The sequence below is a fragment of the Eschrichtius robustus genome, chromosome 15 (genome assembly GCF_028021215.1).
Source record: "Eschrichtius robustus isolate mEscRob2 chromosome 15, mEscRob2.pri, whole genome shotgun sequence".
Lineage (NCBI taxonomy): Eukaryota > Metazoa > Chordata > Mammalia > Artiodactyla > Eschrichtiidae > Eschrichtius > Eschrichtius robustus.
The window spans coordinates 49,296,122-49,321,229 of NC_090838.1; the positions used below are offsets into that span (position 1 = coordinate 49,296,122).

A 25,108-nucleotide genomic window follows, 5' to 3' on the forward strand; every position below is an offset into this window, starting at 1 on the left:
AGCTTGTGCAGCTGATTTCATTAAGTATGAAAAGTAGGTACTTTAAAAGTACGTACTTTTCATTCACAAATATGTTGGCATTTATATTACAAACCTTATTTGTTGTCAATCTCAGTTCTAGAGAATAAGAGCCTTTGAACCAAGAACCTAGACTCGGCATCTCTGGGGAAGCAGATCTGACTGAAATGAAATTACGGTAGGGGTTCAGGTCTAGAGAAGAGCTCTAATGAAAGTAGAACATGAGGGGTTAGGACTCAAAAGTTTTACCCCAAGTCACAATATTAATTTAGAAGGTTCACCTAAACTCCTCATTCCTGAGGGTTCTCCCTCTGTTGTATCTTGCAGCTGTGCGTCCTTGGGCACATTCTTTTCTTGACCTCTCTCAACCTGAGGTCATCATTTCACTTATAAAATGAGGATAATAACAGCACCCCATAGAGTTTTGGTGAATATTATATGAGATAATAATTTATATGTAGTTCACAATGCTCAGCTTTTAATAAATGCAACATTGCCAGTGTGTCCAATAACATATATATATTGGTAGTATATATTATATATATATATATATACATATATACATATATAAGGATTAAACTGATCGGGGGCTATTTTTTAGAACTAGAGTAAATATCTCATCAGGGAATTATGAGCATTGTTAAGCTATTGTTTGTAAAATCCTTTTGCACTTCTATTTGGGCACAGCACATTGTATATTTCTGTTGGAATAGGAGAAATAAATACTTATTTATACATAAGCATCATCTCTTTTTCCTACCAAAGAGATCATAATAGCTAGAAAGCTGGATACAAATAGAAAACTGGAATAGTAGGTCCCTGTGATCTTTGCACATGTACTTTGTCTGATTTTTAAGGGCATATATCTTAAATTCTTCCATTTGAGAATTTGAGAACATGTCTACTGAACTTCATGAATAGAAATCTATGGGTATTCTAGACACATGTTATATATAATTTAAGCTCAGTAATACAACCTATTGATTGCTTTGATTTTTATTTTCGCTATCTGACCAAATAAAGCAGAAACAGATGGCTTTTCTGACTTATACTATTTTAAGCTACAAACATGTTGCCCACTTTTGAGCCTATGTAGTTAATCTGAAATCTGTCACACGATAAAATTAAACCTTCTATATTCTAAGGTGGAGACAAGTGTGGATTGGATTTAGGGTCTGAAGACCTGGGCTCTCGTCCCAGCTTAACTCTGAACACACTACAGACCTCTTGTGAATCACTTCACCTTGCTGCATCTCAACTCTCTCATCTATGAGGTAAGTTAGACAAGCGTGTATACTAATCACCTAAGGATCTTGATAAAAGGAAGAGTCTGGTCAGCAGGTCTGGGGTGGAGACAGAGATCCTGCATCCCCTCCAAGCTCCTAGGGGAGGTCAGTGCTGCTGGTTCACAGTCTTTGAGGGGCAAAAGACTGGAAAAATTCTTGGACAAATGCTGTATCATCTGGAGTTTCTATAAGATTATTCATGAGAAAGCATGTCATGATGGCCCCAAACAGGGATCAAGCAGAGACAATCACTAACATGGGTACAGTATTTTACAGTCATCAAAGTGTGTCCCATCCAGTTAGTCATCACAGCATTCCTAAGAGGAACCTAAACTCAGAAAAGCTGAATCACTGGCTCAAGATCACAAAGTCAGTATGCGGGAAAGGCCAAGATCTAACACAGTCTCCAACTAGCTATGCTCACACACCACCAACGCCTTCCATGGTCACTTTTGCGTTCAACAGGCCCCAAAATGCATGAAGGCAAAGAAGACCTAACAGCCTAATTTTGTTTCATACACAGCCATATATGTATACATTTATTTAAAGTTACCTAAGTATTGATAAAATCTTGTGTTTACCTGTCAGAGCCCGTTTAAGACTTCTATATTTTTTTTTGCACCTTTCCATTATTTTTCTGCTGAATCCTATCCATCAAGTACAGAAAAGCCTCTCAGGCCAGCATGTACATTTCCAGTTTCAACTGCTACAGTACATGAGTTCTAGATCTTAAAGGCCAAAAAGCATCTATTTGACTAAAGAGCTATAAGGCAGCCATAAAAATTATGGATCACAGAAATAAGCAATTAGTGTTATCTTCAATTGCTTTATTGGCAGTATTCACTCGTTAGAATAGAGGCAGCCGTAAAACAGATTGCAACATACTGTATAACAGCATATGGGATTTTACATTATAATGCTATTCTCTGCCAAGAAGTCATATTTTCATTTGAATGCATGGAACAGATTATCACAGGGTTTCCAGCATTAGAAGTAGATGACCCTCACTTTTTTTGTAGTTGTTGTTAAAAGGCAATTCCTGAAGTTATGACTAAATCAAAATAAGTGCGATGGTGAATGGGGCTGTGTTACGTGCCTGCATTCTGGGCCACTGGAGACTGGGCATGGCGTGGAGCTACAGCAGATAATAAAGTCAATCTCTAACGTGGTGGATAGAGGGAAAGTTGAGGGTTTGCCAGTCTTCCAAACCAGCTGGCGTCAATTCTGGAGGAAGTGTTCACCCGCCATCTCATCACAGCTGAAGCACCACAAAAGACACCACGAGCACAGGGGATAGAAATAAAACAATAGGTATAACAATATGAGAAGGAACAGAATCATTATTTAACATTGGGAGACGTCTTCCTGACATCTACCCTGCCATTTTTACAGAATATGTATGGGAGCGTGTTTACATATTGCAGACAACGTAATATAGACCTTCAAATACACACACCCTGGAACAAATGTCAACAGGCCATGCTCTCCGGAATCACCCAGGGGCCTAGAGTCTATGAGTTTCCCCATCCCCTCACACATTTTACAAGTTTCAATACGGCACACCTGGAAATAGGGCTAAATGCCCACTGTCCTGTTTCAACAGTTAAGTTGGAAAAAGAGTAGGGTAAAGTACATCTAACAGATTCTCTTTCCAAGATCAGCCTGTGCTATAGCAAATGAAAGGCTTTGAAAGGCAGGATTGCTGAAGAGGAAGCCTGTGTGGTTTCAAATTAGAAGTCATATTGTTGCACTCACAGTTGATCAAATAAATATTAATCACCAAATGTATTTATGTCACTTCTCACACGATTGCAATATATTTCAAATGTGTTTTTAAATGGTGGATAAAACACACTGGGATGGCAAAAAAAAAAATTCTCCTTTTATAGAACCTCCGATACTAGGGAGCTAGAAGCGTATGTAGTAATTTACCGGAACAAAGAAATATGTTTGAATTAGTTTCTGTGTGTTTTCTGCTATTTATTCAGATCTAGTAAAATCCAAATAATTTGATAAAGTCTTTAGAGCCTATGTACAATGATATCATGTTAAAAGTAGACTTTAATCTTATGTAATGTTTCAATGAATTAGTGTGTTCACTTAAGTAATTTTTCTAGCCTTAAGTCTGTAAAGTTATAAAATTGTAAAAAAAATTTTTAATTGTAAAGAAAAAATCCTTACAATTTTGGAAAACGATTATACTAAATGATTTTAAAGGCGGTAATAATGCAAAACAAAGTATAATAGAGCTGTCCCTTTCTATATCCCTTGGTTACCTGGAGTAACATTTTCAGTTCTCAATTTCCACATTCCTATGTTTAAGGACTTTTCTTTTTATTCATAAAAGGATTTGATAAGAAGAGTAATTTGACGAAAAATGCAAGCATTTTGCAATCTAATCCTGCTATTATGCTATTTACTAGCCCCTGTGGCATGCATATATTGATATACTGTTTAAATTCTGTATCAGCTGTCATGGATTTATTTGTAAAGTTGCATAATGACCATAATACCTACAGCCACCTTCCAAATTGAGCTTGAAAAAGATTTTTTAAGTATTTCTCAAGTGGTCAGAGTAAATTTCTCAAGTGGTAAGAAATTTCTCAAGTAAATTTCTCAAGTGGTCATGAATGACTACCTTGTCTTATTTTTAGACTGAGGAAAGCTGGTAGTTTTCCAGCAGCCAAGCAAGGGGCCCCTTTAAAAACCTGAAGTGGAACCAGGAACCAGGAGAGTGGCTAGTTTATACTTTGAGAAAACGATGCTGACAGATTGAGGGTATTCCACCAACGTACAACATACAGTGAAACATCTGCCTTTTGGTTCAGCAGTATTTTCCTCACTAGCCCACCAATTTCCTTAATTTGGCAACTCTTGTGGCCCTGGCCTTGTGACTGAGGTAACATTATACATAAATGTTGAGAAGCAAGCTGTTCCTTGGATCTGTAAGGTAGCAAGCTCAACACACTACACATTTTTAAAACGTCAGTGAGTATATTAGTGTGTATGATTGTGTGTGTGTTTCACCAAATACAGTTGCACTGAGTCAGACAACAGTAACACCAAAGGCTAATGGAGAAAATGTGTTTTTTTACATATTGATCTTGTCATGCAATAATGTTACTTAATTCCGCACTGTTCAGAACAAACCAACAATGAATAGTATCTTGCTATATAATGACTAGTTTTTCCTTTCCTTGCAATAAAGTAAAGCATTTAAGAAAAAAACAAAACAAAAAAAAAAACCCACAAGCATCTCAAATAGCCTCTGCTTTGCTGCAAAAATAGACTGTGACGACAGTAACTCTCCCAATCAATTATGCAGCATGGTTTTAAGTGAGGAAAAAAATTCAACATACGAATCACTTCAAAATATATACAGCATACATCTATATGTACAAACTGCATAAATTTTGAAGGGCTACGAAGCATATATTTTGCTACACCAAAAGCTCTCTGTTAAATTGATTGCAACAAAACTTTAATTTCTTTTTCTGAAAAACCCGAGGAATATGAATCTTACTGGAATTATTTAAATGCAGTGGTGTGTGTATACATCTATGTGTGTGGGTATAAACAAGATTTCTACAAATTCTCTTCAGTAGGCTCAGAAGCAACGCCTCTTCTCTAACAAAATTATTGCTCTGAAATTATCTCCTTTAAAAGTGACGACTTAAAAGAATATACTTCAAAGTCCACAGTCTACACATCTGCATTCTGAACCCATTCTGCATAGGGGGTCACTTAATAGTGTTCACTCCTGCTGTCTACATGCAGGGTTCATTAATGGTCTCCCTTAAAAGCACCTTTTTAAAGAATGATCTGCCACATTAGCCAGAGGAATGTAATGTGTGTGTGTGTGTGTGTGTGTACACACACACATATATATAATTCTTTCTAATTTTGGCTGAATTCAGGAATGAGTCTGGGCTAAAAGAATCGATCTGTCACAGAGCAACAGATTGCAGTTAGAGACTGCCAACAAATCACAAGCAACCGTAGGTAATGACTAATTGTAACAGGAATGAGGGAACAGAGGGTGGGGATTATTTCAGAAAAGGTAACTGAAAAAATGATCCTTCCCAAACGAAATCAGTTTTGCTTCGGTGTTTGTTATTGTTGAATCAAATACAAGCACAGCACCTTCCCTCTTCTCAAGAGTTCCTAGTGACGTTGATCCATTTGACAATTTCTAAGAGATCTGTGAATTTTCTATCACAGGTTGCCTTTTCTGTTCCTCCATTTCTATTAATACTATATTCTACGAGTCACTTTTGAGGTTTCTCAATGAATTATTACTTTAGCACACTCGTTGGAGCTCTACAACCTAAGACTTACAGGAAACCTTGACTGTGACTCCCACTTTGTGGTAATGAATATACAACATGATCTTTAAAAAAAAAAAAAAAAAAGGAAAAGGATTTATGAAGATTTACAAGGTCCAAGAAACAGAATGGCAAGAGCAATCATATCCATCTCTTTTATTGATTAGAATGTTACGATTTTTAATTATCTATTCAATCATACCTCCTCAGATTTTCATGAAATACTTTTTTCTAATTATCAATGTACACAAACACAATTTTTTTATACCGGAAACTTAACCTTCTGAAACTTTAATCTATGAAATTACTTGGAGCTTGAGGTGCTTAAAGGATTTAAACTCTGCACTAAGGTTCAAATGCTTGGGGAAATTTCTCTAATTTTCACTCCACTGCAATGAAGATCAACAAGATGTTCTGTGTAGTTGAAACACAAGGGTTTTGTGGCTCCCTGTAACTGTAGAGATTACAAAGCATATTGGGTCAAATGTAATTTCATATTTTTAAAGGTCACTTATTGTGTTTAAACTTAAATATTTAACTTTAACCAATATAGTGTGGTGAGATTGCTCATATACTTATTCCAAATGTAAAACTAACAATTTCCTTAAGTTGATGATATAGGCTGTTATCCCAATCTTTAGGTAATACAACCCATTTTGTCTCACTGCTATTTTAATTCCTAAATCCTCCGCTTTCTACAACACGTTGAACATCAGAATCCATGTCTATTTAATACCTGCATCAAATATTCTTTATCTCCTCATAATTCAAAGAAGAAATAAATGAAGGAAGCTAAAGACTGACCTTCTTTCTTAAACGGACACTGATCGATTGATGTCCCTAAACTAGTTTCTCAATAAACTCAACTCTTTCTCTGCTGAAAAAGAAAAGAGCAGTTCCAGAATGGCAAGTTCAAAAATTAGCCAGTAAGGTAAGAACATGTAAAAGACAAAGTATCAATTGCAGAAACAGTATCAGAACCAAATTATCAACAGATGGGAAAAGGATGAAAAATAATGGTGAACTATGAACTACAGATCACTGAAGCAATGTATATGAGGGAAGGGAAGAAGCTAAGGGCAATGAGATGGCACAAGGGCAGCAGGAACCTTCTGAGTTTCCTCTGAGCATGATTTTTCCAGGAAAAATCATACTAAGAGGAAAAATGTAAAACCTTGTCAAAGAGAAGTCATGTTATATCAGGCACCCATAAAACACTAACAGAAAATCAGAATTATACTCAACTAAGCCCAGCCTAAATCCTAGTTGATAGGGGGTCATAGGCTTGGAATTTCCCACCTGTTCCCAAGAAGCTTGTACACATATAATTGGTATGCACCTAAACCATTCTTTTGTTTCCAAGTGTCAGGATATTTTGAACAAGAAAACATACATCAACATCTTGATAACTGAAAGTCTGCTAAAGCTATTTATATTTATCATAAAACTGTTTGAACTTCCCAAGGGGTGAGCTGCAGACAGCTTCACATTCCAGATTTCAACACAAGTGCATCAATCTCCCATTATGACCTACATCCTTTACATCCAAACACGGGGCAAGGGCCTAGCCACCAACAGTGGTAATCCTCCAGCCAGCATTCACATCTCAGGTGATGACAGAGATACTGTAATTAGGGCCTGCTAGCACAAAAGCCCAAGGCCAGTGTGACAGCCAGTAACCAGGTCACTAGGCATAGCAGAAACACTGCCAATAATTTTCAAAGACTGATCAAACACCACCTGAGGTCAATTCATTCAATCATTTGTTATTTATTCATTCAATAAATATTTATCAAACACCAACCCACCACGTTCCAGGTACCAAACAGTCCCATAGCCTTGTGCCTTAACATTGTAATATCACACATACATTGATTAAAGTAACCCATTTCCACAGGGAACTCTACTCAATAGTCTGTAATGGCCTATATGGGAAATGAATCTTTAAAAAAAAAAACAGTGGATATATGTATATGTATAACATTCACTTTGCCTGAAACTAACACAACATTGTAAATCAACTATACTCCAATAAAAATTTTTTAAAAAAAGAAAGTAACCCATTTCACAACAATTATAAAACTTGAATTACCACCTCTTTTCCCCATGTTCTATGTTTGACCTTTCATGTGGGTCATATGCATATTTGATACATCTGAGAAATTTCAGGTGGATTCTTCTACTTGTATATAATGACTTCATTAACAGTCAAGTTATAACATGTGAGCTTACATGAAGCATTGTGCTCTTAAAATAAAAATATCGCTGGATATATTTCACCTTAATGTGAGTGAAACAACTTTTCAACCCACCACCAAAGGAGAGAAAAGCTAGCGTGAAACCACAGGAATATATTAGGGATGGATAAAAGTAAGGCCCTGAAGAGGGCAGAGGGAGAAACTGGAAACAAGGGATGACACCCCTACTTCATGATAGTGTCCAGGGCTATCGTCACTTCTGCTCCAGGATGCATAACTTAAAATACTTCAGATGTGAGGGAATCAGTTGTTCCTTTTATTTGTCTTGCCTAAGTTGCAAAGTGAGATTTTTTCCATAATTTCATTCTGTAATTTGATGTCTAATCCTTTCAGTTCATGATTTTATGGCTTTCAACCAAAATGAGGACTCTCTTCTTTTGTCTTCTGTCTCCAGACGACTCTAATTGTGTTACCAAGATGCAGGCCCAGCTTATGTACTGCCCTAGGTATGCCCTTCTCTCCGTTTTCTCCAGGTTCTAGTGAATAATAATTTATTTTTTGGAGGTGTTTGAACCAGAACTGCATATTCTTTTATATACACACTCAAGTTCACATATACAAATATATATCACATATTTCCAATATACAGTAAAATCATACATACACCCAAAAAAAAATGTTTTCCTCATAAAATTAACTTAAAGTGATTCAAAGAGTTTGGTCCACATCATCATTTCATGTGTTAAGATAAATAGGTAACTAATATCGTTTTTTTCCATGATATGTCAACTATGAGCAGTATCTGGCAGATTTTGGCTAATAAACTCCAAAATAACAAATACATACTTAGCAAAAACATGACTATATTAAATATTTAATGTAAATGAAGAATTAGCATGTTGGCCAATTTTTTTTTCTAAAATAAACTTGTTTATAAATGCTAGTAGTTGACTAAATAATTGTTCAAAAAATGACGATTCTTTTGGAAGGCCCATGTAAAAACAAAACAAATAAAACTTCAGATTCAATCACTCTAGGCCAAAATTTGAACTTTCCTTTGAGCTGTATAGATTTAGACAGCATCATGGCAGAAATGAGCATTTCCTGGGAACAATTATCCAAACAAGCCCCACTGGTTTCCCTTCACCATCTCAAAATCACAGCTGGTGATTTCAAACCACAGGGAAAAGTGAGTGATGGCCTCTGGGTTGCTCCTGAGAACTATTTTCAGAGTATTTGTAGGTGCCCCCTCTCTTTTCCAGAGGGCACAGTGGCTCTTTAACCAGATTTTGTGTGCATGCGGTTCCTTCCCTGTTTGCCCTGCAGCATATCCGACTTCTCCACTCCCAGGAGCTGTCCTTAGCCACTGCGACCTCGGTTCCTGAAGGTGACAGTATGGCTTTCTGCTGATTTATTAAAAATCTCCCATTTTATGGCTCCTGTGTACTCTCTGGAGTCTGATCATGTGACCAGGATAATGACAATCTGTCTCCCTGCTAACATTTCTCTACTTTGGTTATTTGTTTGATAAAGTGAGGAGCTTCCCTTTTGTTGCCCTTCATCAGAGCTTAATGTCTTTACTTTGGGATCAATATACTTTATGAATAATTTTATTTCCTTCTATTTTTATGGTCTTTTCTCCTCATTATCATACTGAGTTTATTAGCTGGTGCTGTCAGTATCTTTACCGTCATATGTTCCTGAGGTACAGTAAATATCACTTGTGTTGTAATTAATATGCACACCCTCTGCAGTAATTAAAGTACAGACCCCTTCAACCAGCTGAGCTTCCTACACTAATTCCACCTTATCTTCATAATGAACTTATTGTAATCTGAAACTACTACTGAATATTGTTCAGTAAGGCTAGAAGAATGAAATCTAACGAGATGCAATAATATTTGTGCACATGTTAATATAAAAAATGAATTTAATTAGTCTAAATCTAATTAAATTTCCCATACAATTAAAAGCCTCCCCTTCCTTCCATTTTTTAAAAACTAACAAATGCCAAATTATTGCCCTTCCAGTTATTCCAATTAAGAAGCAGACTGGACAAATGCTTTTTTTCCCCCATAAGATACACACAGCAAAATCTAGAAGAGCCAGAAGAAGGATAGTGACATAGTAAGGAAATAGCTAAATCCCTTTAAGGAACTACCATGTGAAATAGACGACTTGTAAGAGCAGACAAATCAAAAATCTGACCTTTCTAAAAAAGAGAAACTCAAGGAAAATAGTTTATCAAACCAATCTGCCAATCAAAAAAATAGGTTTTTAAAATATCTAATACCGGACTTCCCTGGTGGTGCAGTGCTTAGGAATCTACCTGCCAATGCAGGGGACACAGGTTCAATCCCTGGTCCAGGAAGGTCCCACATGCCACAGAGCAGCTAAGCCCGTGTGCCACAACTACTGAGCCCACTTGCCTAGAGCCCGTGCTCCTCAACAAGAGAAGCCACAGCAATGAGAAGCCCGCGCACCGCAACGAAAGGTAGCCCCCGCTCACCGCAACTAGAGAAAGCCCGCGCACAGCAACGAAGACCCAGCACAGCAAAAAATAAATAAGTAGAAAATAAATTTCTAAAAAAAAAAATTAAAATATCTAATACCAAATGTACATTGCAAGTGACACTAAGGTACAGTCCCTGTCCCCAAGGAGCTTATATTTTAATGAAAGAAATACATATTTCAATTCAGAAAGATTTGTTGGGCATCTACCGGAAATAGCGCAGACAATGAACATCATAGAATTTCTAAGCAGCATGAAAAAAGGAAAGTCTAGCACTAAGCTTGCACCTTGAGAGACGTGAGAGAGAACATTTGGGCCAGGACACTAACTGATGCTGCACATATTCGATTTTGCTGGAGAAGAAGGTCTGTGTAAGTTAGGAAAAAATAGACACAAAAGACCAAATCAAGATACATAGTTGGCACAAAAGAGGAACACGGTAAGGAACTGCATGTGCATTTAATATTATACTTATATCGTCAGGAAATCAGCAAGAAAGTGAGTACCTAAAGTGCAGACCCACCATAGGCAGGGAGCTGGCAAAGGAGCCTGAAAACTGGGTGAAGGGTCAGGCATGATGACCACAGCAGTGCCAGGCAACGGAATTATTTCAAAGTGGCAAGAATTTACCAATAGGGTAGAGCCCTGCTTTTTAATTATTCACAGTAATGACCTGGATCTTGGAAAGAAAGGAGTTATTTCCTAGATTGTAGATTGAACTAAATTAGCAGGCAACACAGCATGGAGGACTGATAAAACACACACACACACAAACACACACACACACAAATACATCAATTTGAGAATTTAGAAGTGGTTTAGTGGTCAAAACACCTGTCAATTAGGGCAACACATTTACTCCCACAGTTGTTTTCTTTAAAAACTACCTCTGTTAATGGGAGATTTATAAGACACGTTACCGAATGGATTACTTGGAAGGAAGTAACCAAGTGATGTTATCTTTGCAGTAGTGGAATCCAAACTCCACCATTACCTGGCACCTGCGCCGGCACTCTCAGAGCAATGATGGATTGGCTCCCCAAGCAAATCAACATCTACTCTCCTACTGGACTTGATGTGAACTTAATTGGGAAAGAACAGAGAAGCGTTCAGAGCAGCACCCATGCAACAGTCTCTGTAAAATTATCAGTGGTCTTGCTTTTAGGCGTGAGGTGTCCTTTGGCAGCATTGCCTGCCCATGCACCAACTACCACCGCTGACACCACACACTGATTCTGTCACTGCCCTGACCCCTACTGCATCCTGAGCCTCTAGTTTGAAACTGCACTTTTTTTCTTAATGCATTAAGTACATAGAAAGTTAGGAACCTAGAATCATCTCATGCCATTCCTTAATATAATAAAATGAAATTTTAAATTGTATGAAGGTTACACCAGTCAGAAGGCAATGAGTCCTAAGTAGAAACCTGATAGTCTAGGAAGTTATCCTAAAAAGCAAACTTCTGAGATCTCAACGTAGAGCTTCAGAGATGAAAACAAATAATATGTTGAGACGGACTGCTAAAGCTATGCATTACAAATCAAAGGAACTAAAATACAGTTAGGCGTTCTCTAGAAGAGTGCTCACTATATTTTAAGGAAGATTTAAATGTACTTCAAAAGGGAAGCATGGAGAAAATGGAATGATAGTGATATCAAAAATAAATTACAAAGAAAATCTGGGCTGTTCTGCTGCTAAAAAAATACAACTAAAACAGATGTTGACATCTACCTGATAGCAAATATGCTTCTTAATGTTGATTCTGACCAGCAGAATGGAACCTGCTCGGAAAGAAATCTGATAGAAATGAGCGGAGATCCTAAAAGATAGACTTTTAAAATTCCTGATTGATAACGTTTTGCTTAGGCTATGCCTCTGAAAATCATCGAATCCGGAATGTCAGCCCATTTTTAGTGAACACAAGGCATGTGTGTACCAACAGGTATATGTGTGACTGTGTTTGTGTGTGTGTATGCACCTGTCTATATAAGAAAGCAAAAATTCAAGCTCAGAAAATGAAGTAATGTGAAATTTCCTTTGGCATTTCAGTATACTTACTGAAAATACACTTAATTTACATTTGTTCAGCTTTAAGCTTTGTGTTCAGTTCACTTGAAACCTAATGCTGAAGAATGGTTTCAAAGGTCAGAAAAAGTTCTAAATATTAGCAACGGTGTCGCTCATGAGCATGTCTGCATCAGTTTTAAAAATTATTCACATGAAGGATGTGCTTGGCTTTGGAGAAAATATTTTGTGACTCATGGTTTACTCTGTACATTCAGCATAGTTTGGGAGCAACGCTAATGTTTATGGGTTACTGCACTAACTTAGAAATTATAGTAATATTTGTAATGCAAAGGAACCTTTCTTGGAAAGCAGATGTACTTATATTTGCTCAATGGTGAGATTAGTGACAAGGTCTAGGAACCTAAGTAGAAGATAGATGTCAACTCAAGGCAGTAGTTTTGCAACCGTGGTGAGTGTGTGGTGGAGTGGTCAATTTCAAACCTCCATTTGGTGATATGTTCTTGATTCAATACCAGCTTTTCAGCAGGCCGTGTTCATAAGGGAAATGTCAGTAAGAAGGGTTTTGCTGTGAGCCTCATGGTGTCTTCTCTAGCCCCTCTGGTCAGCTTGTTTATGTACTGGACCATCGATCTCTTAACATTAGCCAGTTGAAACAAAAAATAAAACATGGCAACTAAATGATGAATGAGGTGGGAAATAGAACATTCTAGGATGCTTTATGTAAAAGACATCCTTGAAGGAAACCATTGATGAGGAAGAGAAAGTTGAAAAACTGGGAAAACTAAGCTATAATCTATTCTCATTCTGTGTGTGTGTGTATATATATTTGCATGTAAAATATATATTATATATTTTTAATAATTTAATACTACTGACTTCTGTAGAAAACACAAATAGCAGCATTTACACCTCTCTTATTTCCAGAATTACTGAGGGGAGTTCGATAATGTATATAAAACCTTTAATCTACTAAATGTTAGAACTGTCATAATTTTTTTCACAGTTATCACTTTCCTTTCGTAATAAAAGCCCTAACTGTATCACCAGATGTAAAAGCAAAACCAAAACTCCAGTTTGCCATCGTTATTTTTCCAACTTACTGAATGAGATTCCAAAATTAAATTTCAATGGTTTGCAAAACTCTTCTCTCAAATTAAGGCAGAAGTGACTGAAGACACTTTTAGCTACACCTGCTCAACTGCTAATTTAATGAGAAAATGACTTAGAAATTGCAAGTGGTAGATATAACAATATTGTTGGTATGAACTAAGAGATGTTGCAGTACAGACAGCTCGAGTAGAATCCATCTTTAATACTCTGATTCCTCCATCTTTCTTCATACCTAGCCTGTTTCAAATAAAGAATACGCCCAACTCCTCACTGAGTGGCCCAGCATGTTTGGATGTGAAATGGGATGGTTAAGGACTAGAAAAATTATTCTCCTGTAAGTGTTCAATATTAAGACAGTCTCTGTCCACTCTTACCTGTTCAGCCCATGTCGCCAATGTCCCAGACAAGCTGTGGGCCCGCATTGTGAGCGCTAGCGAGCAGCAGAGCTCCCAGCCAGCCTCCTGCACCACGAGCTGGCCCATCACTGGAGTCGGAACCCAGTCCGGAGCCATCGCAGCAAGGGCTGCTGCTGACTGGCCATGAGGACAGCATCATGCGGTTCTGGGACGCCTCCGCTGTGGCGCCCCAGCCATCCTGCAAGCTGAGCACTGCTGGCCTCTTCCAGACGGACAGCACGCACGCCAACAACCTGGCCTAAGCCACAGTAGACGACTGGCCGCCCTTCCGCAAGATTGGCCGCTTCTAACCCTGCAGCGACGAGCCTCTGCTCAGCGTGCAGAAGTTGGCGTTCTGCAAGTACGCAGCCCAGCTGGTGATGGCCGGCACTGCAGGCCAGGTGCTGGTGCTGGAGCTAAGCGACGTGCCTTCGAAGCAGGCAATCAGCTTGGCCAGCGTAGACCCCCTCCAGGACCGCGAGGGCTTCACGTGGAAGGACCGTGGGCGGCTGATCCTGCGCCTGGGCCGCTGCCCTGGCCTCCGGCTTCCAGCCCATGTGCTGGTTCAGTGCTGTCACCCGGTGCCATCCCTGCCGTCTCGCAGCACGCCGAGTGCAGCCTGTGGCTTTTGGCACAAGTCATGGCTTTGGCCTCTTTGACTACCCGTGCAAGAGCCCTGGTCTGGCCACGTGCACCCTTCACCCCAACGACTCCCCGGCCATGGAGAGGCCGCTATCCCAGGTGAAGTTGCTTACAAAGTTGCTGTGCTGGTCTTTCAGGCGCATGCGGAAGAGCTGAGTCTCAGGCAAGAAGTAGGATGCTAATGGCAACAGCAAGTTTCAGGAAGCCAACACGCTGCTGGCGGAGCAGGCCTGCCCCCAAGACCTGGGGATGATGCCACTGCAGCTCTGCGTCAGCCCCGGTCGGCCGAGGACTCCCTCCCGGGCGCTGTGCACTTCTTCTATTATACTTTGCTGACACGTTCCTGGAGATGCAGCCACACACCAACTCGGGCTCCATGTATGCTACGCCCTAGCCATGCAGGCGTCAGGAAGCTGCAGAAGCCGTCAGAAGGGCACAGAGGAGCGGCTGACGCCCCGCGAGCTCGTGTCGGCCCTCCCAGCGTTGGACGCACGCAAACGCCCTTAGCCTGACCTATGACGAGGCCGCGTGGGTTCTGGCGCAGGCGCAGGACTTGCAGGGCGGACGCCGTGCTCACCGGGTGGGCGGGGCCGTTCAAGGTGTTCACGCTGCCGAAGGAAAGCGCCAAGACGAAGTTCAGGCCGATGGCCCACGAGGGCTGTCGCGTGCACAAGGTGGCACTGGCTACACTTGCCAGCGTGGCCTGAGAGGACTATGCCAAGACGTGCCTGGTCTGCCTCCCCAGCCTGGGCAATGCCCACGTCTTCTCGGTGCCTGGCCTGCGACCCCAGGTGTACTACTCCTGTAGCTGGAAGGGGGACACAGCCGCATCACCTCCTGTGTCTTAAAGTGCCACAGCCTGTTTTTACCTGATTTCCCCATGGGAGCTTGAACACTTCTCTGTAAGTGTCCAGAACGTCACAGAGCCCCTCGGCTTTCTGGACATTAGCTGGCCCCCGCAATGCCACCCATGCCAGCTGCAGGCTCCCAGAGTTGCCAAAGCTGAGACAGGCTAACGGGACCCTAGGCATCGTCTTGGCTCCACGGAGCCGCGATGGAAGCGTGTTCTCACCCATGTCCACCAACTTGGCCACCAGTGACGACACTACGCTGGACACGACAGGGGACGTCACGGTGGAGGACGTGAAGGATTTCCTGGGCCCTGTAGAGGAATCTGAGAAGAATCGGAGGACACTGGCAGAAGACAGGGCTTGAGCCTACACCATCCTGATCAACTGAGGAAGGCTAGAACTACCCGACCACCTCCTACCTGCCCTGCTGGCAGCTGAAACCCAGGACCCCAACCCCTTCTTGGTCTTTTACATGGACCCACACCTGCTAACCTGCTGGCTCCAGTGGGACCTGCCAACCCTGACCCCAGGTTGTGGGCCTGGACTTGGCCCAGAGCCTCTGGGGCAGATTCAGACAGACCCTTCCTACAGGTAGTTGGCTACCCTGGAGCCCAGGTGCCAAGGCGAGAGGATAGATAGGGCTGGCAACCCAAGCTACCTCCCACTCCACACAGCATCCTTTCCCACTCCCTTTGCAGAAAGAATTTTTCTAATGTCCGTGCTGGGCTGGACAGTCATTTTAAAACTATTTTGGTACTGGGCTGGGGGTAGGCAGGTGGGCAGGATGGGTTTCCCTATAGATTGTACCTTGGGGTTTTTTCTCTTTTTTTAAAATTAGCAGTTTTAATATTAAAATTACTGATTTTTAATTTTGAAAAAGAAAGCATTTAATATCTCTTAAAAGGGGAAAAATAGAGAGTATCAATAGAATGAGCCAGAGCAAATATTTTAATTATAATTCTATTTTACATGATTCTCTGTACCCAGCATTGTTACCCAGAATGTTGTTGAGCAATGGGAAAGGAATCAGATACTTATTTTTAGGCAAAACATTAAGGAGTTTATGCCTGAATTTCATAAGTGATAAGGTTACCCATGTGCCTTTGAGAAAATGCTGAGAAACTTTTCTGAGCCTCAGACAGAAAATACAAGTTGTGAACTTCTTTAATGGCTATACCTTCCAAAGTAGAACAAAGGGAAAGAGTTATTGAAGTAACTAAAACAAAGCAAGAAATACTGCAGAAAAAGAGAAAAGTATTTTTCCCCGGGTCTGAATCTAGCAGCTCAGAGCACATGAAGGAGATGAATGAACTGAAAAGGTATTTGCAGCCGAAGAGATAGATGCTGAGCTATTATTTCTTGTGATGCTATGAGATATTTATAACAACAAAAAAAACCTCTTGAAAATAAAATCAGCACCCAGTTTCTCAGCAGCAAACAACCTTCAGACTCTACTAGCAACATTATACCTTAAACACCAATGCATGTTTAAATATTTTAATAATGACTTAAATAAAGTTTTGTTTTATTTATCAGCTGTGCCTATATTCACATGCTATTTTCAGAATATTTCCTTTAATAAGCTTCTTTCCCCATAAGTACAATAATAAAGGTAAACTTAGAACAAAATATTTTCAGACTGCATCCTTATTCTAAAATGCTAATCAAATCATAACATTTAAAAACCTTTAAGTGTGGTACTTAATTCTTAAAAAGAAAATATTAAAAGTAGGTTTTTTAGTAGTCAAAGTTTTTATAATCCAAAAAGTATCATGAAGTCAACTTTGAAAGTGTGCTCTCTTACCTTTCTCGTTTAAAAAAATAATATACATATATAAAGGGCTTGATATTTCCCTTAGTGAGCTGTAAGTTCCAGAAATCAGAGGACATTACTGGAACATCTGTTATTTCACATTTTCCACTGAATGGTTTACACGGTCACATGGTCAGAAAACAATTACCACCATACTCTCAGTCATTAGGGGCTTTGCAGTTTATACTACAGGCTTTCAATGTTTCTACTCTCTCTTGGTATTGGTTCATACAAGTGAAAGAGGTGGATTAAACTACTCTGGTGCACCAAGTGGTATCATATGGGCCTGAAATAATTCACATATCTCACAAAGCCCTTGGAAAGAGATTTTTTGCATGTGAAATAAAACAAAACCCATTTAGTTGTAACCCTCATGCAACATTTAGGTAAAATCAAATCCACGACGTATTCTTTGTCATAAGTCTCTGTCTTCTATACCCTATCAAACCAACTTGTTGACAAGTGAAAAGTAAATTATTGATGTGGTAAGTTTTTGTCTTGGTTCGCCTTGGGGGATTGCTTATGTGTATGTTTGTTTTTGTTTGTTTCACTTTGTTGTTTGTTGTTGTTATACGATACCAAAGAGTTTATTTGATAGATTAGTTTTTGGTCATGGTAGTGACATAATTAGATATGTTATTTTATTTGCAGATGTTTAGCACACAATCTCATAGACAAAGCCTAAATGGAGACTCAACACATTAAAAGATACAAATTTATGAGAAGTACCATACAAAACTGAGTAGAAATTGAGGAGTTCATAATCTATACTGACTTCTGATTCCAAATCCATTCCTGAATTTTTTTTTTAGATTTCATGATATATTCCTTAAAAAAAAGGCAAAAGGGAATGTTATGTAAGAACTTATTATATGTCTTAAAAACTAACATCATATTCACTGCGGTGACTTAATTTTCCACAGAGAGTTACGATATTACCTCCCTCCCCTATGTTCTTAAATGTGACTTTGACACTACTCCCAGCAAAAGATGAGGTCTATGTGCCCTCCCTTTAAAATGAGCTGACTTGGTGACTCTTTTGACTGACAGAATATGGCATTTACAAAGCTATTGACCTTTGTGGCTAGGTCATTAAAGACTGTGAAGCTTCTGCTTTGTTAACTTTGAAATTGTATACAAAGCCCAACTGCACAGAGGACACCATGCCATGAGGAAGACTAAACCCACCCAAGAGGAGAAACCACATGGCAGCCATGAGAACACAAGAAGAGAGAGAGGTGTCTAAGCGGCCCCCAGCTGCTTGGCCTCCCATTTTTCTAACTCTAGTACTGCCTCTAGCCCCCATCTAACTTCAGCCCCAAGAGAGACCCTGAGCCTCAACCACCCAGCTGCACCCCTTCCAAATTCCAACCCACTGAAACCGTGAGAGATAATAAAACAATAGTTGTTTTAAATCACAATTTTGGGTGAATTAATTGATTTATCAATCATTCGTTTAGTAAATAAATATTTTTGAATGTCCGCTCTGTTCTGGGCAATATCTTGAGTACAGAATCCTGCAAAGATTTCTCCTCCTAGAAAGGAGTTTAATTAACCCCTTCATCCTCTGTGCTTCCATGGCTTTTTAGACTGGTGAAAGAGCACTTATTTCTTTTGTCCATATTGTATAAGTTGTATACATGTTTGGTTATACATTTATAAATTCAGGATCTGGATCACATTCATTTTGTTTCCCTCAGCAGTGTCCGTAGTGCGTACACATGATCGCTGACTGATTTATAGCACCTATCTGGATAAGGACATTCAACACAAGGAAATGACACCATTATCCCCCAGGGTACAAATTAAAAACTGATAAAGGTTTTCAAACATAGATTGTTTAAAATAGCTGAAGTTTTCAATTCGAGGAAATTCATTACTTTTTAAAATATTTGAATATGTAATCATTGCTATTAAGCTATTTATTGTAGCAGTCAAAAAAGGAAGCATTTTTCAAATATCCTAGTCATTAATAAACAAGCCTTAAGCTATTAAAATAACTACCTCTTAAACTATTTTTTTATTTGTCAAATAGTCTGTTTCCATTTTGTTCTCATTATAGCCTAAAACAGAAAAGGGCCTTGGATATGATAAAAAGTAATGTCCAGGCCTCCTAGTTACAATCTTCCTTCCTACCACTAGTCTATGCTGTTGCACTAAGTACCAAATGCTCATTCAGTGTCCATAGGCATGTTGAAAGGATAACTTTTAAGATTTTCAGCTCAGATGGAAAAAAGTCAAATGCCTGATTGTTTTCTCAAATTTGAAGCAAACAATTTAAAAACAATTCTGTTCACAAAATATATATTTTAATTCATAAATTTAAGTTTTAAAAACTTTGTCAATTCAGAAAAGAAAATTCAGAGAAATCTTTTTTTAAATCTCTCTAATTTTGAATAGAAGCAATCCAATCATCATAGTTACGCATTCTTAAAATGTTCAGTTTTTGTTCACTTCTCCTGGTCCTTTGCCCTGGTTTGACCTACATTTAATGATCAAATGAATTTCCAAATCCCATGAATTCTACCTCAGCACTCCTTTCTCTGCCTAACCCATTTCCTCCCCTTTCTATTAGTATAGTTCAGAACCTTAATGTCTAAAAATTAAATAACAGTACAGGCAAACATTTATTGAGGTCTTATCTGTTTGAAGCCCTGTGCTAAGGGCTTCATATATGCTACCCTGTTTAAACCTTACATTAACATGGTGAAATAGATTCTAAAAGTATTCCTATTTTACAGATGAGTAAATCTTGGAGGATTTGCAGAACTAAGTAATTTGCCTAAGGTCATAGTCACAAGTGCTGGAACCAGTATGCAAATTAGAGAGTGAGACCCAGAGCCTAGTTTTCTATCCTACTTCTCTAACTCATGGCTGGAAAGTACTTTAAAATCTAGTCCACTCCCCATCTTTTTCTTCATTCTCCTTTAACATTCCTGCAAGTTGTCACAAGCCTGTGTTGAAGCATCTCCGATGACTGTGATAATAGTCTCCTATCTCTCAACTCCAACTCACACTAATGGTACCAGACTAATTGTTATCAAAAGCTTTTCATGAAAATACCCCTCTGCTCAAATAACTCACATTTCTAAATGAAGCAAAGGTGACCACTTCAGATATCCTAAGCTCCCTCCAAACCTAGCTACTCACACTCTTCAATTCACAGCCTGCATCCAGAATCCTACTTCTAGGGTTGTCCTCATGGGGATAATATCCTATGTCCTCCATCTTAGAATATGGTCCCCACTGCCTCTATCTCTACATATCCCTATTCTTCTCATCCTTCAAGAGCCTCTTAAAATTGACACAACTTTTGCCACATATTATTTTCTATGGTGTATTATAATTACATGAAGGACAAAATTCAGAGATCAGCAGCTGTGACTTTGCCTATCCTCCACTAATCTGTTTTGAGAATAGTCACGATTTTGTCTTAATTTCTGTCTAAGAAACTTGCAGTGTTTTAATATAAAATATCAAGAAATATTTGATGGATGCGTATATGCATGCATGCATATGTGGATAGATGGATGAAAGCATTAAAAACAAATGAGCTCCATTGTTTCTGCGTATATAAGTAATGCTTCAAAAATGTCCGAATTCAAATTACTGACTCTTAATAAACACTTTAGCTACCTTAACACTACCACAGTGTTACTAATTCAACCAACTGCTGTCAGACTGCACTTAACAGGTTTTTAATTAATTGACCAAATATTTGACTGGATTTAAAGCATAGTCTTTCAAAGTAGTTTTTGATAAAACCAAACTTTATGGAGTTTGTTGCTTAAACTCATTTGATATGGTATAAAGCAAACATCTCATGAACCTTAAGACTGTAATCTGTTCAACATTTTAGGAAACATTTTATTACTTACAAATGCAGAATGCACACCTAGTATTGTAAACCAAAATACGAAGATTTGTAAACTGAAGGTCATCAGGGGTCATACATGGTAGTCAAGAGGAAGACAAGCATGCACTCTTTTACTATAGTTTGTGGTGATTTGCATTTGTAAAGAAAGAGAGTCAATAGAAATAATCAATGTGAGTGTATGTGTGTTTTTCCTTCTTAAGAAGAGAAACACATGACCCAAAATAGTACTGGTTTTAAAAAAACAGACTACTAGTTAATTCATGATGAAAAAAAAAAAAAATTAAGATTCCAAATTGAAATATTTTAGAAATAATTAGCCTTTGGTAAAACTGTCAAGTGGAAATTCATTTTTATTCACAAAATATGTTTTTTTTTCTGTGCTACTTTAGCTTTGTTTTAATTTGCTATTTAGCAGTGCCCTGAAATATTAATAATTTGTTTAATAAATTCCTTCCAACTCTTAATAGATTTTTAATGAAGAAATCTATCTTAGAGATCTGTGTGAGAATTGATATTACATACTTTCTCAAAGTGTTAAATTATTGACCCCCTGAACCATTTCATTGAACTTCTATCCTTTGTTTGCCATCATCTATGTTCAGATCTTCTTAGAAATTTTGTGAAATGTAAAAGTCATTGATTCTGTAAACCATAATAACAGTTATTCTAGAAATGGGAAGGAAAATATTTCATCCACAGAGTCAGTTTACAAAAAATAAAAAGTTTTATTCCAGGTTATAGTGTTAAATCATTTATAATTAGCCTGATGAGTAAAATAAGCCCATAGTACTTAAGACTTTGGGTGAGGGTAGAAGAAAACAGTCCCACAGGGGTTCCATCATTGGTCTGTTTTCTATGAAACACACACCTAGATATCCCTCCAGGGTTGCCTAAGTGTCAGGGCTGTAACAGCTCCAGATAAATCCCTTTCTCCACGCTGATTTTCAGCACACAGGAAGGTCAGCTTTGGAGTCTGACGGAGTCAAGGTGAATTTTATCAGAATTTCTGTGAGGCTGACTCCCGTTTTCGTCTCTTCTGGATCACGACAATAAAACACAATGCTCAGCTTCAGAAATAGGTAAATTTGGAGATAAAGGAAAGTTATGGCACTTTCATACCCCAAACCATTTACGCCTCCGGGAGAAATTTATACAGGGATTATCTCTGTAGATTTTGGAGACAAAGTGGTTAGTGAAAAGCCTGTGGGCTTTTCAGTCAATCAGATCTGGATTTGATCCCTGGCTCCTCAATTTACTAATTATTTGATTTTTGATAATTTAACTTCTCTGAATCTGTTTCTTTATAATGTTACCAAATTTGTAGGATTGGGAAGAAAGATTAAATGAGATAAAGCTTATATGATTTTAAGTGTTTGTTACCAAACTCAACACATAGCAAATGCCAGTGACTGTGGTGGTTAAATTCTCTGTAGGTTCCAAAGCCAATCTTCCTCTACGGACAGGGTGGAGGGCTATGAATTAAACTCATTGTGAAGTTCCCCAGGGGATGTCATCCTCTTACACCTCAAGGGCTAATTCAGTGTTGAAATTAAAACTCAGATTTGGTTTTAAGTCTACCTGCCATGACCCAGGAACAGGGAGGGTGCGACTAGCACTATTTCTCTGCCCTGAATGCCCAGTGAGAGCCAGTGCAAAATGGACAGTTTGGGGAATGACTGTCGATTGGGTCAGACAGACCTGGGAGTGTTTTGCACTTATTTCATTTGTTTGTTTTGTACTTGTTTTGTAACATTTTCCAACAGAGAAACCTTGGGAAATCTGCTTGAATTTTCTATATCTCCATTTCCTTATCAGCAAAATATGAAAATAATGACATGTCTTTAATTCACAACAACTACTTTATGCTAATATTATGTCGTGGCAATATTAGCAACATAGCTAATATTAAGGATTAAAATCCTTAGAGAGACTCTTGATCCTATACAATACACTTTGTATGGCCCTGTGTTTCAGAGTTCCCCAAGCAGAGTTCCCAAGTTTCCCTGAACACTTGTCCTTAGAGATGTCCTGAGAAAAAGAATAATCAGAGTTCCGTGGTCAAATATAGATGGGAGGCACTAAACTTTTTACCCTTTCTTGGAGAGTCACAATTAATACTGGCATATTAAAAGCCTTGAGAAATTCTTCAGTAAAGGAAATCTATACAACTCAATGGTCCCCTGAGAGTGTTTCCCAAAATATTAAATATACAGCCCCCTTTCTTTTCTTTTTCATAATGTCTCTTGGCATGGGTGTTTAGCGGAACACACTTTGGGAAACATCAATTACCCTGGCCTCCTCAGATTAGCTAAAATTTTGTACTAGCTGCAAAGGATGTGAATTGTTGGGTGATATCAACATCACAGATGGTGCTGATGCCTTCTGATGGTCACAGAAACCAGCTCTGACCAACCCACATCACTTATCAGGGGTTTTTTGGCCCCACAAAGTGAATCTCCTTTTTAGCTACTAAGTGGACTTCCATTTTGTTCTTGTCTTTTAAAGTTGCCCCGTCACATTGAAAGAGGTAAATACTGGGAAGAGGGAAAGTGACACATACAAGACTCAGAAATCTTGATGGAGGTATTAGCATAACTCATACACATCCTTAAGCATGGATATTTTGCACTGATAATCACATACATTTATGGATATGATTTGGATTCTATGAATGATTAATTCCAGGCAAACTGGACCAAAATTTGAAAACCAAATCCGACCAAAATCTGATTACTGAGGGGAGGGTCTGGGGGTGTTACTATTGTACTTCCTAGGACCTAGCCAAGCAACAAGACTTGTCATTGATGTATTACATATAAGACATAGTACTACTCATTGGATGTACAGTGATTTATAAGACATATATATATTCTCCAAAAGAATGTCTGGCACATAATAGGCCCTAGGTAAATATTTGCTAGATATATGAGCAAACTAAAGCAAAGAGTTTTACTAGGCCCTACAAAGAGGCCTGGATTTACATTACAAAATGAAGAGGAGACTATGCAGTTTTTATTAATGTTTAGTATTGACTTAAGTACACATTAAATAGTTTCAATCAAACTTTCAGTCAGGTTCTAATTTGCCAGTTGTGTGAAAAAGAATTAAGGTTGAGGCTAGCAAAAGAGCTAGTCAAAGTTTTGCATTAAAAAAAAAAAACACGGGCTTCCCTGGTGGCGCAGTGGTTGAGAATCTGCCTGCCAATGCAGGGGACACGGGTTCGAGCCCTGGTCTGGGAAGATCCCACATGCCACGGAGCAACTGGGCCCGTGAGCCACAATTACTGAGCCTGCGCGTCTGGAGCCTGTGCTCCGCAACAAGAGAGGCCGCGATGGTGAGAGGCCCGCGCACCGCGATGAAGAGTGGTCCCCACTTGCCGCAACTAGAGAAAGCCCTCGCACAGAAACGAAGACTCAACACAGTCATAAATAAATAAATAAATAAAAGAACGTGAATTTCTTTAAAAAAAAAAAAAAAAAACACTGCAATATTGGTGCAGGTCTATAGGAGAACAAAATATGTAACTTACCTAAAGAAGTCAGATCTCTGGGATCATATTTGAATGAAAGGACATGGCCAACATGGAGCCTGAAGTGTCTCAGGGAAACATATCTGCATAAAAAGTCTCAGTTACTGCCTGGAGTTTGGGTTAGAGTCTATCAGAGGGATGGCAATGACAGTTTCCATGAGGAAGAATTTTTTTCAATAGGAAAGACTAAAGTTTGAGGATAGAATGAAGTTAACAAACCAGAATGGAAGAAGCGCAGATATGGGAGAGAAGAGCAGCCCACAAGTTCAGGGGCAAAGCCCCATCTAGAACCACAGAAGAACTCAGAGAGGAGCTGAGAAGGTCATATATGTTGTACATCAAGACTTTATATATAAAGGATTCCTTATGACTCCATTGGATATTAGTAATTTGACTAAAGAGTAGTGGCTTTTGTTACAGTAATATTTTATGTCAGCCAAGTAGCTTCTGGAATACTGAAAAATTCATGGGAAATAATTCAGTCACACAAATTGCTTAGAAGGGGGCTGAGGGAGAATGCATTT

The 25,108-nt window shown here is 38.8% G+C and overlaps 1 pseudogene; it reads left to right on the forward strand.

The window, feature by feature from the left end:
• The first annotated feature begins 7,154 nt into the window (after positions 1-7,154).
• LOC137777366 (lethal(2) giant larvae protein homolog 1-like) lies at positions 7,155-15,753 on the forward strand (annotated as a pseudogene).
• The last annotated feature ends 9,355 nt before the right edge of the window (positions 15,754-25,108 follow it).